General features: G+C 37.6%; 1 long non-coding RNA gene across 3 annotated transcripts; it reads left to right on the top strand.

Annotated features, from left to right (window-relative positions):
• Positions 1-511: 511 nt before the first annotated feature.
• LOC118485472 lies at positions 512-4369 on the top strand. 3 transcript variants are annotated; one of them, XR_004876252.1, is made up of 9 exons: positions 512-818; positions 1036-1094; positions 1178-1254; positions 1632-1663; positions 2057-2124; positions 2234-2462; positions 2554-2930; positions 3222-3401; positions 3577-4369. It is a non-coding gene; the product is annotated as an uncharacterized LOC118485472 (long non-coding RNA). The 3 variants fall into 3 exon arrangements; XR_004876251.1 differs by having other exon boundaries at positions 513-818; positions 2234-2516; positions 2649-2930; XR_004876250.1 differs by having other exon boundaries at positions 513-818; positions 2234-2930; positions 3577-4368.
• The last annotated feature ends 13004 nt before the right edge of the window (positions 4370-17373 follow it).

Here is a 17373-nt window from a genome sequence, read left to right as displayed (position 1 = left end):
GGAATTTTTAATAAAAAATTAAAAAAATTAGTGAGTGATGGAATTGTATCACTAGTGATCACAACCACTACAATTCTATCACTAGTGATAAAATATTGGGTGGTAACATGACATGAGTTGATTGGATATTGAGAGTGATAGAATTCTATCACTAGTGACCACCCCTGATCCCCTAACAATGAACATGTGTTTTATATACTATTAATTTGTAACATGTGTATGCATCTTTGGTTGTACATTATGCATAAATGTTTGTAACTTAATCAAATAGTATGCACTTTTGTTGTAAATTATGCTTAAATGTTTGTACCTTAATCAAATAATTTGTATACATGTTTGGTTGTAAATTGTGCTTAAGTGGTTGTACCTTAATCAGATAATGGTTTCATTCATTATATATTATAAATTTGCAACACAAATAGGCTTTATGTAGTTGTACCATGTACATTTAGTGAGTTTTGTGCAAGTCTTTAACAGTACCTTTTGGTTTGAGGGTTATACATAGTTTATAGCTTGACACGTATATGCTGACTTGCTTTCATGAGATGTATATATACAGAGAGAGAGAGACATGTGAGTGCAGGACTCCACCGTCCCCACCGCTTCACCGCCCTACAACGGCGATGAGTGAACTCCGCGACCACTGAACTTCACCGCCCTACCAGCTGAAGACGGTGATGATTGGAATACTCGGTTCTGCGACCAGACTCCTCCCTTGCCACCTCCTACTTATCTCTGCCCTACCAGCCGAGGTTGAACCAGTGGTAAAAAAAATGAGGTGGAGGAGGATATAGTGGTTGCTCATAAAATCAAGGCAGGTTAATTACTTTGAATTTCTTTTGTAATGATCTTCTAAGTTTTGAGAAATTGGAGTTATTTAGGATTTTAGGGGGCCTAGGGTTTCTAATTGGGTCCTTTGCTTTTTCTTTATTATTATTTACATTATGATCAACCTGATGATTTTTGGGTATTTCTTAACCGATTTCTTTCAACTAATTTTAAATTTCATGGTTCATTTGTATTTCGTTATTGTAGTTTCCATTCTCATGTCTTTCTGAGGCTGGCCGGAGAGTCGAAGTATTAAAGAGAGAGGGGTCAGTGGGTTCTTCTTAGTTTTACAACTTCATTATGACTTAATTTGTATTGTAGCATGACATATAGTTTGTTAATTTTGTAGCTACTACTGGACAAATTAATTAGACTACGCACTGCCAAAAACAACCACCCAAGTCTGTATTTTACGGATAATGAAAGGTATGTAATTAAAACTACACCAACAATTGCATTATTACAAATGATATGTTGCCCAACGCTTAGGACATAGATATGGACTTGCTTGATTTCCTCCAAAACCACCTGTGGTGAACTAGCCTTTTTGACGAAAAATTTCCTACTCCATGCTAACCAGGGTGCGAATATCGTAGCTAAATAAATCTGAATATCTGTTTGGATGCTGTAGAAAACTTGAAAACCATATCGGCAAAAGTGAAAGTATAAAAGAAAAATGTGGCTCACATTTATTCTTTTTAGATTACAAATACATTCATCAACAGTAGAATATTTTAGGTTTGATGTTGACTTTTGTAGTCCATCTTTTGCTTATGTAACTTTGTTTTTGTTGGTTTGAACAGGTGACAAATTTGTTTTTTGGTTCGACAAAATGGTATGAATCTATTTACATATATATTTTTCTGACTTACTAGCCAGGGGTGACATGTGAATGCTTGCTACATTATCCTTTTACTTAAGAGAGTGCTGCAGATAGAGAATCAACACTTTATTCTTTGACAAACAATACTTTATTATGCTTGAATGAGAATTTAAAAAGAATGAGAGTTGGGATCACTATTTCAAATGCCTACAGATTAAGAAATGATGTTTTAAAAGCTCAATAAGATATTTGGAGTAGCATTTCAAAATTCTTTATTTACTTAAATATTGGTGTAAAACATGCTCATTAAGAAATCATGTAGAAAGTTATTGGATTTCTTACCAAGTTCTTTTTTTTTTTACTTAGATGCATATACTCAAACTATTTTTCCTTTATGTGTCATAGGATGGTGTAGACATCGATGTTACCCATAACGCTTCACCATTTGCGCTCATAAACGATTATGTTTTTAGGTTCGTATCTTTTGCTATCAACTTAAGTGTTGTGTATATACAAGATGAGTGAAGCACAATGATTTAACGGATAGTAAGTACATTTATGGTCACTTTCAACCTGTTTCAGATAAACGATAGAAGATTTTCATTTAATGAATACAGATAAAGAGAAAGGCGTCAATCATAGGCAAGGAAAGGTTGATGCACGTCTCAACAACACCAGCCAACCTCTAAACAACACAGTGTCTTGGCAATCCCTCCTACAACGCCTAACCCCAAGATTTACCAGACAAAACGTTCGCCAGTTCGGTCACCAGATACAGGCTTGGGTAGACACTATTGGTTCTGACGAGTAGGTGAGTGTTTTACACATAATCCGGTCACCACAGAACTCCGAGCCGTCGAGTAAGGTAAATCTGACCATTTCAAGTTTGAGTTTGTTTACAGAAGATTCAGTGAAATGATATTTGTACAATATAAGTGGTATAGTGGTTTAGATAAACCCTTGAGCTGCTTTTCTGATACACTGTGGTGAGTCATAGGCTTTTAAATCTACACGTGTCTTGCACTCTTCTAAACTGATGCTTAGCCTCATTTTGAAATGAGAGAGAGATAGAGGTGTTGGTAAGGGTACGGAGGAACTGCGATAGCCGGCCACCGTCGGAAGTGTTCCGGCACAACGGCGAAGATCTTTCTGGTGCTTTCAAAATGGAATGCGGATAGAACGATGGTAACAACGGCTTTTGCTAACGAAGGACTGTGGGAACTTTTTCAACAGCAGAGGTTTGAACTTTGGTTACTCCGACGACGTCGGCAAGACAGAGGTATGTTTCCGATGGCTCAGATTAGTTTTACCACCAGTTCTTGAAACTCTTTGATGCATTGATTTTAGGTTTTTTTTTTATTTTGAAATTGGTGTGGATTTTTTTGGTATAAAATCGGGTTATATTGAACAGTTTAAGTTTAGAGAAGTATATTTGAGTTGACAGGGTCAATTTAGGTTTGATGTTTGTAGTTTTTGTATAGGTAAAAACCTATTGGGTAAAGTTTGTGATTGTCATGATTTATACAAGCAGATACTTTAATGGCGATTGTTTTTGATTGCCTCTCTGTAGTCAAACTACATTGGTTCCTAGGCGCCTATGATCGGCTCTGCTCAGTACCTCTGCTAAAACGCCTCGAGATGTGTTCATCAGAATCCCAAATCATCCCAAGTTTTATCAACAAACAAGTTTAGGAATCACATGAAGAACATCAAGACTGAAAAGCCGGCCAATGAGTCGTTGACTACCATGGTAAGTTCTTTGAAATTTCAAATGTTGGAAATAAGATTCCTAAAGTGAAGGTTGATCTATAGTAAGCATTTGTAGCACAGTAGCGGTGCTATAGTTCCTCCATTTAGACATTAATAGCTTAAGCATCTATATGAAAATGTGAATATTACTTAACATGGTTATTGTTGTACTGCAGTTGAATCGTGTAATAGATAGATTTAAACAGAAAAAAACGATCATCGCTACACCACAGGGGCTATTGATGTTCTTGGGAAACTATGGCTTGACCTGAACTTTGGAGCCCGGCCCGTAAAAAAGAATGATTCAACAGCTGGTTGAGAATGATATTTCATTGTGGATACTACAAAGAGATTTCAGTCGAGATGATAGTATTATTATTGACATGTCAGCGGCGGTCAAGAATGGTATTCATATAGGAAATTGGAGAGGGGAGAGGACATGGTTGCAAATAATTGAATAAAGGACGTGTGAGCTGTTAATAGATGATTTTAATATTAATAGTTATGTTCAGGTGTAGCATTGAACACTGTTTTTCTTATGGAACTATATAGTTACTGACTGCGTAACACTCTATTTCCATGCGCAAGGAGTGATGTATTTTTAGTTTTGATTTGGTGTGTTAGGCAGGTCTGTTTATTACAAAGTGTACCAAAACTTGTCTTTGGCTTACAGTGAGGTTTTAGCAAAACATGCCGGATAACTAAGGACAACCGAAGAAGACGACTTCTCAAAACAATTAATCGGAATCGAAATCCTTAAGTTGTTACGCCGCCGCAACGCGCGGCGGGTAAAAACTCTAGTTACCTTACCAAATTCAATCTGTTTTGTACGCATGTATGGTTGTAAATTGTGCTTAACTGGTTGTGCCCTAATCAAATAATGGTTTCATTATCTTACCATGTTCAATCAGTTTGATCCATTCAAATTTGTGTTGTTTTATTTTTAAATTATTATTATTTATAATAATCTAATTAATTTAGCCAAAATCTTATATAAATATAATTTGCAACATATTGATGCAATAGTTGTTGTAATATATGCATTGCGGTTTGTATAGTGGTAATGATATATAATATATATAGATTATGATGAACCTGTCAAACGAGAAAAAATAGACGCGTGTTCATCGTAACGCGCGAGTCTTAGATCAACTTAGTTATTTTATTTTATGTTTTACGTTTCGGTTTAATTTCTTCGCATTAAAACGCCCTAACTTCAGTGTCGGCGGTCGCTGGCAATAGTGTGGCATTAGTGCTCGCCCCCGCCGCAACGCGGGGGGTGCTTAATACTAGTTAGACTAAGGTTGCATATTGGTTGTAAGATCTGTGACTACATAGACGGTTGCTAAATTATGTTGCAAAACAATTGGTGGTTCCAAAACGAAATTACCCATGTCATTATAGCCTAGTGGCATCTTGGGTGTGGGATAAGACTTAGGGACTATGAGGTCCGGCTTCGATTCCCACAAGGGGGTTTTCCCAAATTTATAGGGTTTGGCGTATAGGCATTATAGCCTAGTGGGGATGGATATGATCGGGTGGTTCCGCAGGAGGCACGATGATACTCAAGTTGTCCGTCAGTGATCCAAATTTGCAGCTAAAAAAAAGGTTGACGCTGCCGCATTTTCAGTCGCAAAAGACTATTTGCGAACGAAAATACATTCACAAATACAAAGTTTTATTCTACTAGTGTTTCATTTATTTTGTATTTTTTTAAATGAGTCAAATATGAAAGACTAAGAAAAGAACAAATACCATTTCAATTAGGTGTGAAACACGTTTACTCTTAACTCTAAAGGTGCAACAATACTAGACATGAAAGGCTAAGAAAAAAACAAATACCATTTCAATTAGGTAGAAATACGTTTACTCTAACTCTAAAGGTGCAACAATACTAGACAACCGGATGCTTAGAACAAATGAACAATACCAAAGCAATAACTGAAGTAGCTTAGAATAATAGAGTAAAAGTAACAATTGTCGTTAAAAAAACAAATTAAACAGTTAACATACACAACTTCTAAGACAAGGATGTTATATTATATACTCTTACAAAATGCAACCACAATATACTCTTACAAAATGCAACCACATGAAGAGTGGCTGCTGAATTTCTCATACTAGTAAATTGCCCCGTGCATTGTCGTGGTGTTCCGAAAAAAATTACGTCATAATGTAGACCAATTAAAAACTTACATAAAAAAAGCACGAAAACGTGTTATATTTAACCTGACCCATTTCCGGAAAAAAATAAATAAATTTTTTACATTAAAACGTAGACTAACCGAAAACGTACATAAGAACATATTATATTTGACCCGACTAATTTTCGAGAAAAATTTACATCGAAACGTAAATTAATTTGAAATTATACCACATGTATATAAAAATAAAAACGTAAAACTAGATTATAAAGTCTTTAGAAAGTTACAGGGTTGCAAGTGTCAACAATGAAAGTTAAGGGATAAAAGTATAAAAAGTACAAAAAGACAAGAAAAAAAAAGCAAAAAGACAAAAAAAAAAACCTATTCACCCAAGTTAGTAATTGTAGTATATATAATATAATATATAATATAATATAATTTTTAATTATGTAATTAGTATATTATTTTTATTATTATTACTTTTAAACATATTTTATTTTATATGGAAATTTTTAGATATGGTGTGTTTTATTAGATTTCGAATATACCAAATGCAAGGTATTTATTTTTATAAACGTCTTGTGACACTCTGCATTTTCTGTATTTTCCCTATTTAGAAAGTTTTATTCGTATTTCTATATTTAGAAACTTGGATTCTTATTTCATTTTAATCCTTGTAATCTCGAGACTTTGAACATAATAGAAAAACGTATTTTTAATTATATCAACCTTGTTTAATCATAGATGCATAATACGTAATCAATCGCGAAATACATATTTTAATTTAATACAAGACATACATCAAGATTATTTTTTTCTCGAAATCACATTCATATGTATTTCGTACTTATAACATGCTTGCATACAACTTTATAGCATAAATAACCAACAATACAATTGCAAGGACCAAAAATGAAAATCCACCTTCATTAACTCTCAACCTCCTTCATTAACTCCCAAACCCTAATCCTCACTTATAAATACAAGCCTCCACCACCGCCTAAACATTTTCCACACACCAAATCTTCTCTCAAACTCCCAAATTTTCTCAAGTATTCCAAGAAAGGAAGAAAACTCTAAGTGTTCTAAGTGAGTTTTCACTCACTTTTCTTCATCTTTGTTCTTCATTTCTTCTTTCAAACTACTTGGACAACCTCTAGGAAGGTTTTCCCAAGTTTGCCATGGAAGGTGAAACCTCACCACATTTGAGGTCCAAAGTAGTAAAAAAATTCTGCTTTAATGTATCTTTTTATTTCATGTATATTTTACTTGAAACTTAGTGTAATCTTGTACCCACCATGCGCCCAACTAAGCTCATAGTTGTGGGTTTGTGTAGTTGTTGATTTCCACAAGAAACAAGGCTCAAAACCCTTATAAAACTCTGCCCTAAAAAGTCCCAAGTGACTTCAAAGTGTTGGAACCATCCAAGCTTTCAACATTCAAAGTTGAAAGACTTGTGTTTTGGTGAAGGTGTGAACAATGGAAGCCTTGGCGTTCCAACCATGATTCCACCTACCTCAGTTGTTTTAGTGGCGAGAATACCTAAGTAGCTTCCAAGAATCAAAGTAAGATAACCCTGCCTCGCCTCCAACATTTGCTTGTTGGGTATGACACTCCCGGGTTGTTCTTATTTGGCTACTTAGTATGTTAGTAGATTAGTTTATGTTCTTGTCATTTATGACCAACCGGGTTTACCAACTATGTTGGTAAACTTTGTGCTTTGGTGAATCATACAATGAGGTATTTCATACCTCCATGCTTGACCTATATTAATTCAATGATATTATATGATGGACTATTACTATATAATATAAAATATATATTGTAAGGACCTGCAAAAATGTCCCACGACACTCCGTAAGTCAAAACCCGGACCCCTAAAACCCTAATCCTTGTGAAAAATCAAGAAATTCAAAATTTGTTGATCTGTAGCGGGCCGCGTAAGACTTAAGGAAAGCTTACGCGGGGCGCGACAGCTTAAAAGTTATCCGGATAAGCTTTAGGCCACGTGTCAGACACGTGGCATACCTACCCCATGACACGGCAGCCCTAGCCGTAGCTAGGGTGGCCCTCGCGGGCCGCGTAGGTGTTCTTCGAGTTTACGCGGGCCGTGTAAAACTCAAAAATCTGCTATAAATGGGACGTTGCATGGCTTTCTTCTGTGTTTGAAAAATCAGTTCAAAAACGTCAATATTCTGCTTAAATCGAGTATTTAAGTGTCAAAACGCTGCTACGATTACAGGGTAATAACTCGATCACTGCTACGATACAATGTCCAATCGATTGAAACTGATCTGATGGATGTTTAAGTGTTGCCCTAATTCGGGCTATACTTTGTCATTTGTCGTGAGGGTTTTGATTTCGTGAGCTTATCGTAAATGTTTTATTAAGTTACTAACCTAATTTCGTGTGCATTATTATTTAACTAGGTTACCAAGCTTAATCAGTAGGCAAAACTCTGTCCAACTAAACTTGCAATGTGAGTCATTCTCTTTTATCAAAAAGGTAATTGCGTATGCATCAAGGCAGTTGAAGAAGCACGGAGAAAATTATACTACTCATGATTTAGAATTAGGAGCAATAATTTTTTCCCTTAAGATTTGGAGACATTATCTGTACGGAAGTAAGTTTACAGTCTATACAGATCATAAGAGTTTAAGGTACATATCTGGGCAAAAAGAATTAAACATGAGACAAAGAAGATGGATGGAAATTCTAAGTGACTACGACTGTGATATTCAATATCACGAAGGAAAGGCAAATGTAGTAGCAGATGCCCTAAGTCGTAAGTACCATGAAAAGCAAAGGCGAGTTCGTGCTCTTAGATTAAATCTCCAATTAGATTTAATGGAACAACTGAAGAACATTCAGGAAACAGCAATCAAGGATGATGCTGAAGGAATGAAAGGACGAATAAAAGAATTAGAGCAAGGAACTGATGGGATTTGGAGATTCCATAAGAACAGGATTTGGGTACCTAGGCAAGGAAATTTAAGAGATAAGGTTTTAGAGGAAGCCCATAAATCTAGGTATACAATGCACCCTGGTAATAATAAGATGTACCAAGATTTAAGAAATAACTTCTGGTGCATAGGAATGAAAAAGGACATAGCTAGATACGTTTCTAAGTGCCTAACTTGTTCACAAGTTAAGGCAGAGCACCAGAAACCTTCAGGGTTACTTCAACAATTAGAAATGCCTATATGGAAATGGGAACTAATAACAATGGACTTTGTTACTAAATTACCCAAAATCAGAAAAAGTAACGATGCAATCTGGGTAATTGTAGATCGATTAACCAAATCAGCTCATTTCCTGCCAATGAAGGAAACCTTTAGCATGGAAAGATTAGGAAAGTTGTACGTAGACGAGGTAGTATCCTTACATGGAGTTCCACTCTCCATTGTGTCGGATAGGGATAGTCGCTTCACTTCGCATTTCTGGACAAGTTTCCAAGAAGCAATGGGGACCCGGCTGAATTTAAGTACTGCATACCATCCCCAAACAGATGGACAAAGTGAAAGGATGATCCAAACCCTGGAAGACATGCTCAGGGCATGTGTAATAGACTTTGGTGGAAACTGGGATGACCACCTACCCTTAATAGAATTCTACTATAACAATAGTTATCATGCAAGCATCGAGGCTGCCCCATTCGAAGCACTGTATGGACGAAAGTGCCGAACTCCAGTATGTTGGGCAGAAATAAGAGAAAGTCAATTATCACGTCTCGAGATTGTACAGGAAACCACCGACAAGATAACTCAAATCAAGGAAAGACTGAAAACGGCTCGAGATCGCCAAAAGAGTTATGCAGACAATCGACGCAAGCCGTTAGAATTTCAAGTTGGAGACAAGGTACTCTTGAAAGTTTCTCATTGGAAAGGAGTAGTTCGATTTGGTAAGAAAGGAAAGCTAAGTCCAAGGTACATAGGACCATTCGCCGTTACCCAACGAATAGGACCAGTTGCCTATCGCTTACAACTACCAAAAGAACTAGTCGGGGTACATGATGTGTTTCATGTATCCAATCTTAAGAAATGTTTATCTGACGAATCCCTGGTAGTACCTCTTCAAGATATAGTGGTAAATGAAAAGTTAAAATTCGTTGAGAAACCGCTCCAAATAGAAGGCAGAAAGATTAAGTTCCTCAAACACAAAAGATTGGTGCTGGTCAAAGTAAAGTGGGATTCAAAAAGAGGACCTGAGTACACATGGGAACTGGAATCAGAAATGAAGCGGAAGTACCCTTACCTGTTTTAGTAAATCTCGAGGACGAGGTTTTAAAAAAGGTGGGGAAGATGTAAGGACCTGCAAAAATGTCCAACGACACTCTGTAAGGGAAAACCCGGACCCCTAAAACCCTAATCCTTGTGGAAAATCAAGAAATTCAAAACTTGTTGATCTGTCGCGGGCCGCGTAAGACTTAAGGAAAGCTTACGCGGGGCGCGATAGCTTGAAGGTTCTCCGGATAAGCTTTAGGCCACGTGTCAGACACATGGCATACCTAACTCGTGACACAGCAGCCCTAGCCGTAGCTAGGGTGGCCCTCACGGGCCGCGTAGGTGTTCGTTCGAGTTTACGCGGGCCGCGTAAAACTCAAAAATCTGCTATAAATGGGACGTTGCATGGCTTTCTTCTGTGTTTGAAAAATCAGTTCAAAAATGTCAATATTCTGCTTAAATCGAGTATTTAAGTGTCGAAACGCTGCTACGATTACAGGGTAATAACTCGATCACTGCTACGATACAATGTCCGATCGATTGAAACCGATCCGATGGATGTTTAAGTACTGCCCGAATTCGGGCTATACTTCGTCATTCGTCGTGAGGGTTTTGATTTCGTGAGCTTATCGTAAATGTTGTATTAAGTTACTAACCTAATTTCCTGTGCATTGTTATTTAACTAGGTTACCAAGCTTAATCAGTAGGCAAAACTCTGTCCAACTAAACTTGCAATGTGAGTCATTCTCTTTTATCAAAAGTGCTTTACAATACCTATATGTTTTCCAGTTATATGTTACAGGGATTAAGTCTTTGTTATCTTAAATTACTGGCAGTAAGTGGGGTATTGTGCACATTACTGCTGTTTTATCACTTTTAGCTGAAAGGACCTAAATAGTGATACTCGTCACTATTGGGTGAACAGACCCAATAGTGGTATGACCACAGTCATAGATCCGGTCGAGTGACAACTGAACCAGCTAATTATAAGATAAGGGCAATTGTAATCGCTCTTAATACTGTAATTATTTATAACAATGTGTCATTTTATGCAAATTGAATGACTCGCCAGTATTTCCCCGCTGATAAAATCTTTTTAAACATGTTTCAGGTGAGTTACTGTGAACAAGGAAAAGTGCCGCATAGCACTACCAGCTTGGATAAAGTGGCTCAGTAAATAAATAAACATGTTTTTGTAAACAGGGGATTTCCCAGTGAAATTCCTTTATTGTAAATTACGGGGGTTGTCCCGAAATTTGAAATTAAATAAATGGGTGTTTTCAGTTCGAACGATCCTTTTAAAATTTCCGCTGCCTAATTAAACACCAATACCACGGGTTTCTGTCCCGCGACTTCTGAAGCGGGTAAAACCGGGTCGGGGGTCGTGACAGAAAAAGATGGTATCAGAGCCACTTATTTAAGCCAATTAAGTATTTAGAAATACTTCCTTTTTCCAGATTGCAATTCTGTGATTTTGTGAAAATTTAATTTAACAAATAAAATTTGAACTTGAATTTTGTGTGTTTCTTCATGTGTGCTAACAGCATGAATGAATTGTCGGAGGCACTCCGAAACTTTACCATCCATACGATTGATATGGATATAACAGGAAAGCCGTCCAGGTATCAAGAGGATACTGAGGAGCCACTAGTGTTCCAGGCCCAGCCTCAGGCGAAACCTAAACCTAAGAAAAGGAGAAGAATTTTGGACTGGAAACGCGGATGAAGGAAGAAGCCACCTGCCCAAAAGCTGAAAAAGACAAAGGATCCAAAGGACAAAGGGAAAGGAAAGGAAGTAGGGGAACGTTCCGGTCAAGCCCAGGAGATGCCACCTTGGGAAGAGCTTGATAGGAAACTGGTGAATTATGACCTCATCGGACCTGTTGACGAAACTCTTTTCAATTTCCCAGCCCAATCTGAACTTCCAATTAATTTGGAACCTGCTACCGGACCCTATTGTCAACCCACAACCTTTTACAAGGCAGTTGGAAGAGTGGTGGACAAGCGACTGGCATTTTCAGAACTTCATGAATAACCCTAATGTTTATTTTCCCCAGTTTGATCTTGAACCTGCACCATTCCCACCTATGAGCGCAGAAAACGTTGCCGAATTACGCCGCTACGACGAGGAACTGGTGGATGCGGGGAATCGGATTCGGGAAGTGGGGGGAAACATCACATGGAAATACGACGAGAAGGAGCGTCGTTTCTGAAAAAGCCAGCTAACGAGGGTTGAATGTTTTGTATAATAATAATAATATAATAATAATAATAATAATAATAAAATAATAAAAATAATAATATAATGTATAATATTGTATAATATTAAAAACAAAATATCTGGAAAATATATGATGTGTATTGTCGCAAGGTCGACAATTTTGGCTACATGTGTTGACTTAATTGTGTTGTGATTACATTATTGTGTTTAATTGTTATCCAATTTGTGACAATAATTTGCATATATTGTTAATTATTCAGATGGAAAACGCAGTAAATGAACCGGTCAATGAAGTTAATCAGTCTGAACAACACAATGAGGATCATTTTCTTAATAGACAAGATATAGAAAATATCGTTGCTCGAGGAATAGCCAATACTATCCCGGCAATTGTTGCGGCCGTTAAGAGTCCTGCTGAACCTTCCCAAGCCAACCATAGTAAACGCACTCGTGATGATAATTTTAGCAACAGCGTGAATGGAGGCGGCAATAATGACAACAATGTAATTCAAGCCCCAATACTTAAGAAAATGAAAGCTGCAACTCCTGGTTGCACTTATAAGGAATTTCTTGCCTGTAAGACAGCGGAATTTAGAGGCAATGAAGGGGCGACTACCGCACTGCGTTGGTTAGAAAAGACCGAAGCAGTAATTAAAATCAGTAAATGCGCAGATGAAGACAAGGTTATGTATGCATCCCACATTTTCAAAGAAGAAGCGTTGGAATGGTGGAATACGGTGCTGCAAGCCAAAGGAAGTGATATGGCTTATGCCATGAGTTGGGAAGAATTTAAGAAATTTGTGGAAAGAAAATTTTGTCCCGACTATGAAAAGGAACAAATGAAGAATAAGTTCCTGAACCACCGAATGGTAGACGTTGACTGTCGAGGGTATACTTCGAAGTTCTTCGAGTATGCTAGAATTGTACCAACTCTGGTCTCGCCAAAACCGGTACTTATCTCTCGCTATATTTGGGGTTTAATTAGCGAGATCCGTGATATCGTCAAGGCTGCGAGACCCCGCACAATTGACGATGTTGTCGAACTGGCCAACACCTTGACAGACGGACTGGTGCGCACGAGAGAAGAAAACAGCAACCTTTAACCAAACTTAGGCAGATTTATACGGTAGAAACGGCAGATGGAAACACTGTTAATATAGATCAGGTTCTTCACGGAGAAAAGATAGAACTCTCAGGACATAAATTTTCTGCAAACCTGCTACCTATGAATTTAGTTGGATTCGATGTTGTGTTAGGAATAGATTGGTTAGTAGCCAACCATGCTCGAATCCTCTGTGATAAGAATTCCATAGAAATTCATACACCAGCAGGAGAAATAATTGTGGTTACGGGAGATAAGCCACGTAAACCAATGAAGTAAAGAACTTTAGGAAATTCCAGTAGTATCAGAATACCAGGATGTATTCCCAGAAGAGCTACCTGGATTACCACCCGATAGGGAAGTAAAGTTTAGAATTCATCTAATTCCTGGAACTACACCAATAGCTAAGGCACCATATCGATTAGCACCCACCGAAATGTTAGAACTGAAAAAGCAGTTAGATGAATTACTAAGCAAAGGATTCATACAACCTAGTTCATCCCCTTGGGGAGCACCAGTGTTGTTCGTGAAAAAGAAGGATGGTTCAATGCGAATGTGTATCGATTATAGAGAATTGAATAAAGTTACAATTAAGAATCGATACCCATTACCTAGGATTGATGATCTTTTTGATAAAATTCAGGGAGCTAGATATTTTTCCAAAATAGATTTGCACTCCGGATATCATCAGTTGAAGGTACAGGAAGGAGACATACCAAAAACTGCTTTCAGGACTAGGTATGGTCACTACGAGTTTACAGTCATACCATTTGGACTAACGAATGCTCCTGCAGCATTTATGGACATGATGAATAGAATTTGTAACCGTATTTGGATAAATTCGTGATTGTCTTCGTCGACGATATACTTATTTATTCCAAAAGCCAGGAGAGCATCGCAAGCACCTGCATGCACTTTTAACTTTGTTAAGGAAGGAAAAGCTTTATGCCAACTTCTCGAAATGTGAATTTTGGCTACAAGAGGTGCAATTTTTAGGACACATGGTGAATCACGAAGGTATTCACGTAGATCCTTCTAAGATAGAGGCGATCACAAATTGGAAGGTCCCACAATCAGCTACCGAAGTTAGAAGTTTTCTGGGATTAGCTGGATACTATAGGCGCTTCATTAAAGATTTTTCTAAGATAGTTGTTCCATTAACTAAGCTAACCTGTAAAACTGTTAAGTTTGAATGGGGACCTAAGCAAGAAGAGGCCTTTAGGATCTTAAAGCAAAGATTAACAAATGCCCCAATTCTAGCCTTACCAGACGGAACAGAAGATTTTGAAGTCTTCTGCGATGCTTCTAAGTTGGGATTAGGATATGTGCTAATGCAACGCAAAAAGGTAATTGTGTATGCATCACGGCAATTGAAGAAGCACGAAGAAAATTATACTACTCATGATTTAGAATTAGCAGCAATAATTTTTGCCCTTAAGATTTGGAGACATTATCTGTACGGAAGTAAGTTTACAGTCTATACAGATCATAAGAGTTTAAGGTACATATTTGGGCAAAAAGAATTAAACATGAGGCAAAGAAGATGGATGGAAATTCTAAGTGACTACGACTGTGATATTCAATATCACGAAGGAAAGGCAAATGTAGTAGCAGATGCCCTAAGTCGTAAGTACCATGAAAAGCAAAGGCGAGTTCATGCTCTTAGATTAAATCTCCAATTAGATTTAATGGAACAACTGAAGAACGTTTCAGGAAACAACAATCAAGGATGATCCTGAAGGAATGAAAGGACGAATAAAAGAATTAGAGTAAGGAACTGACGGGATTTGGAGATTCCATAAGAACAGGATTTGGGTACCTAGGCAAGGAAATTTAAGAGATAAGATTTTAGAGGAAGCCCATAAATCTAGGTATACAATGCACCCTGGTAATAATAAGATGTACCAAGATTTAAGAAATAACTTCTGGTGCATAGGAATGAAAAAGGACATAGCTAGATACGTTTCTAAGTGTCTAACTTGTTCACAAGTTAAGGTAGAGCACCAGAAACCTTCAGGGTTACTTCAACAATTAGAAATGCCTGTATGGAAATGGGAACTAATAACAATGGACTTTGTTACTAAATTACCCAAAACCAGAAAAAGTAACGATGCAATCTGGGTAATTGTAAATCGATTAACCAAATCAGCTCATTTCCTGCCAATGAAGGAAACCTTTAGCATGGAAAGATTAGCAAAGATGTACATAGACGAGGTAGTATCCTTACATGGAGTTCCACTCTACATTGTGTCGGATAGGGATAGTCGCTTCACTTCGCATTTCTGGACAAGTTTCCAAGAAGCAATGGGGACCCGGCTGAATTTAAGTACTGCATACCATCCCCAAGCAGATGGACAAAGTGATAGGACGATCCAAACCCTGGAAGACATGCTCAGGGCATGTGTAATAGACTTTGGTGGAAACTGGGATGACCACCTACCCTTAATCGAATTCTCCTATAACAATAGTTATCATGCAAGCATCGAGGCTGCCCCATTCGAAGCACTGTATGGACGAAAGTGCCGAACTCCAGTATGTTGGGCAGAAATAAGAGAAAGTCAATTATCACGTCCCGAGATTGTACAGGAAACCACCGACAAGATAACTCAAATCAAGGAAAGACTGAAAACGGCTCGAGATCGCCAAAAGAGTTATGCAGACAATCGACGCAAGCCGTTAGAATTTCAAGTTGGAGACAAGGTACTCTTGAAAGTTTCTCATTGGAAAGGAGTAGTTCGATTTGGTAAGAAAGGAAAGCTAAGTCCAAGGTACATAGGACCATTCGTCGTTACCCAACGAATAGGACCAGTTGCCTATTGCTTACAACTAACAAAAGAACTAGTCGGGGTACATGATGTGTTTCATGCATCCAATCTTAAGAAATGTTTATCTGACGAATCCCTGGTAGTACCTCTTCAAGATATAGAGGTAAATGAAAAGTTAAAATTTGTTGAGAAACCGCTCCAAATAGAAGACAGAAAGATTAAGTTCCTCAAACACAAAAGATTTGTTAGTGCATTTATGTCTATCGCCTCCGTCAATCCGATTCGTAGCTGAAATAGAAGAATTTACGTGCTTATATTGTAATAGTTAGAGATATCTAGGAAAAAGCAAGGTGGCATTTCTGTAATAATGAGGAATCTCATTAAAGCCCTTTGGCCTATAAGTAGGAAGCTTAGATGTTAAGTTTAGAACTTTTGCCTTTTGGAGATTTGGAGCTTAGAGGCTAGAGAGAGAAAGTAGAGAGAGAAAGGCAAAAGGTGATTCGTGGTGCTTTGTACGATTTTATACATTTATATAGAATCACAGATTGAGTACGTCTCGTGTGTTCGGTCACGTTCGTGTACGGATTCCGCACGTCACACGTTCGGTTCGCAATTGTTTCGGAGTCAAAATCGGTCCTAACAAGTGGTATCAGAGCAGGAGCTCGATTGCACGGATCAAACGCACGATTTCGCATAGAAAATCATCAGAATCAGATTCAAATTTCACTCAGATTTGTCAAATTTCTTCATCTTTACATTTCTTCACGTTTTCGACCGAAAATCGTCAAATTAAACGGGTTTTAACAGGTCAAAATTGCTGATTTTTGGATATGTTATGCGAAAATCTTTGATCTAAAAGCCTACAAATTTTCAGATCTAAATTCCAAGCCGTTCGGAAGAAATCTTGAATTTTCTGTTCGAAAAAGTTGTGAACATGTTGACTGTTGCTGTTCATGTTCTTAAAGGAGTCACCCGATCGGACAGCTGATCGATCGAATAGCTGTCCGATCCAAAGCATATCACTGAATTTCATTTAAGTCTTTGACTTTGTTTGACCTAACCGATCGGACAGCTGGCCGAACGGCTAGCATCCCAACCGATCGGTCGGCAATCCGAGTCTTGTGTTATCACTAGTGCGTGTCACTTAGTCAACTTGGTCAGTCTTTGACAGTCAAAGTTCATTAAATGCATTCGGTGAAGCATGTGATATTCACTATTGTTGTCATGTGTAGCAGCCCAATCTAATAATAGCATTTATTACATTGAATCAAATTACATTTGATTGTAATCACGTGATATCATCAGCTGATGTATGTTTAATTTTGAGGTCAAATAAGTCTTTGTGTCAGATCCACTAATATGAATGGCCCAATGAATGTTTAGTGGTGTCTAACATCCCATGTGAATAGAACTTAATGCACGTGATTTTACATCATATCAACCCATGTGATATTTGCTGACAGCCACTTATAACTGATTGAGATTTGTATGAGATATCTTGTCAGCTTATTGATTGTAT

The sequence above is a fragment of the Helianthus annuus genome, chromosome 13 (assembly GCF_002127325.2).
Source record: "Helianthus annuus cultivar XRQ/B chromosome 13, HanXRQr2.0-SUNRISE, whole genome shotgun sequence".
Lineage (NCBI taxonomy): Eukaryota > Viridiplantae > Streptophyta > Magnoliopsida > Asterales > Asteraceae > Helianthus > Helianthus annuus.
The sequence above is the reverse complement of the archived record's forward strand: the minus strand, read 5'-3'. Positions and strand labels throughout refer to the sequence as shown.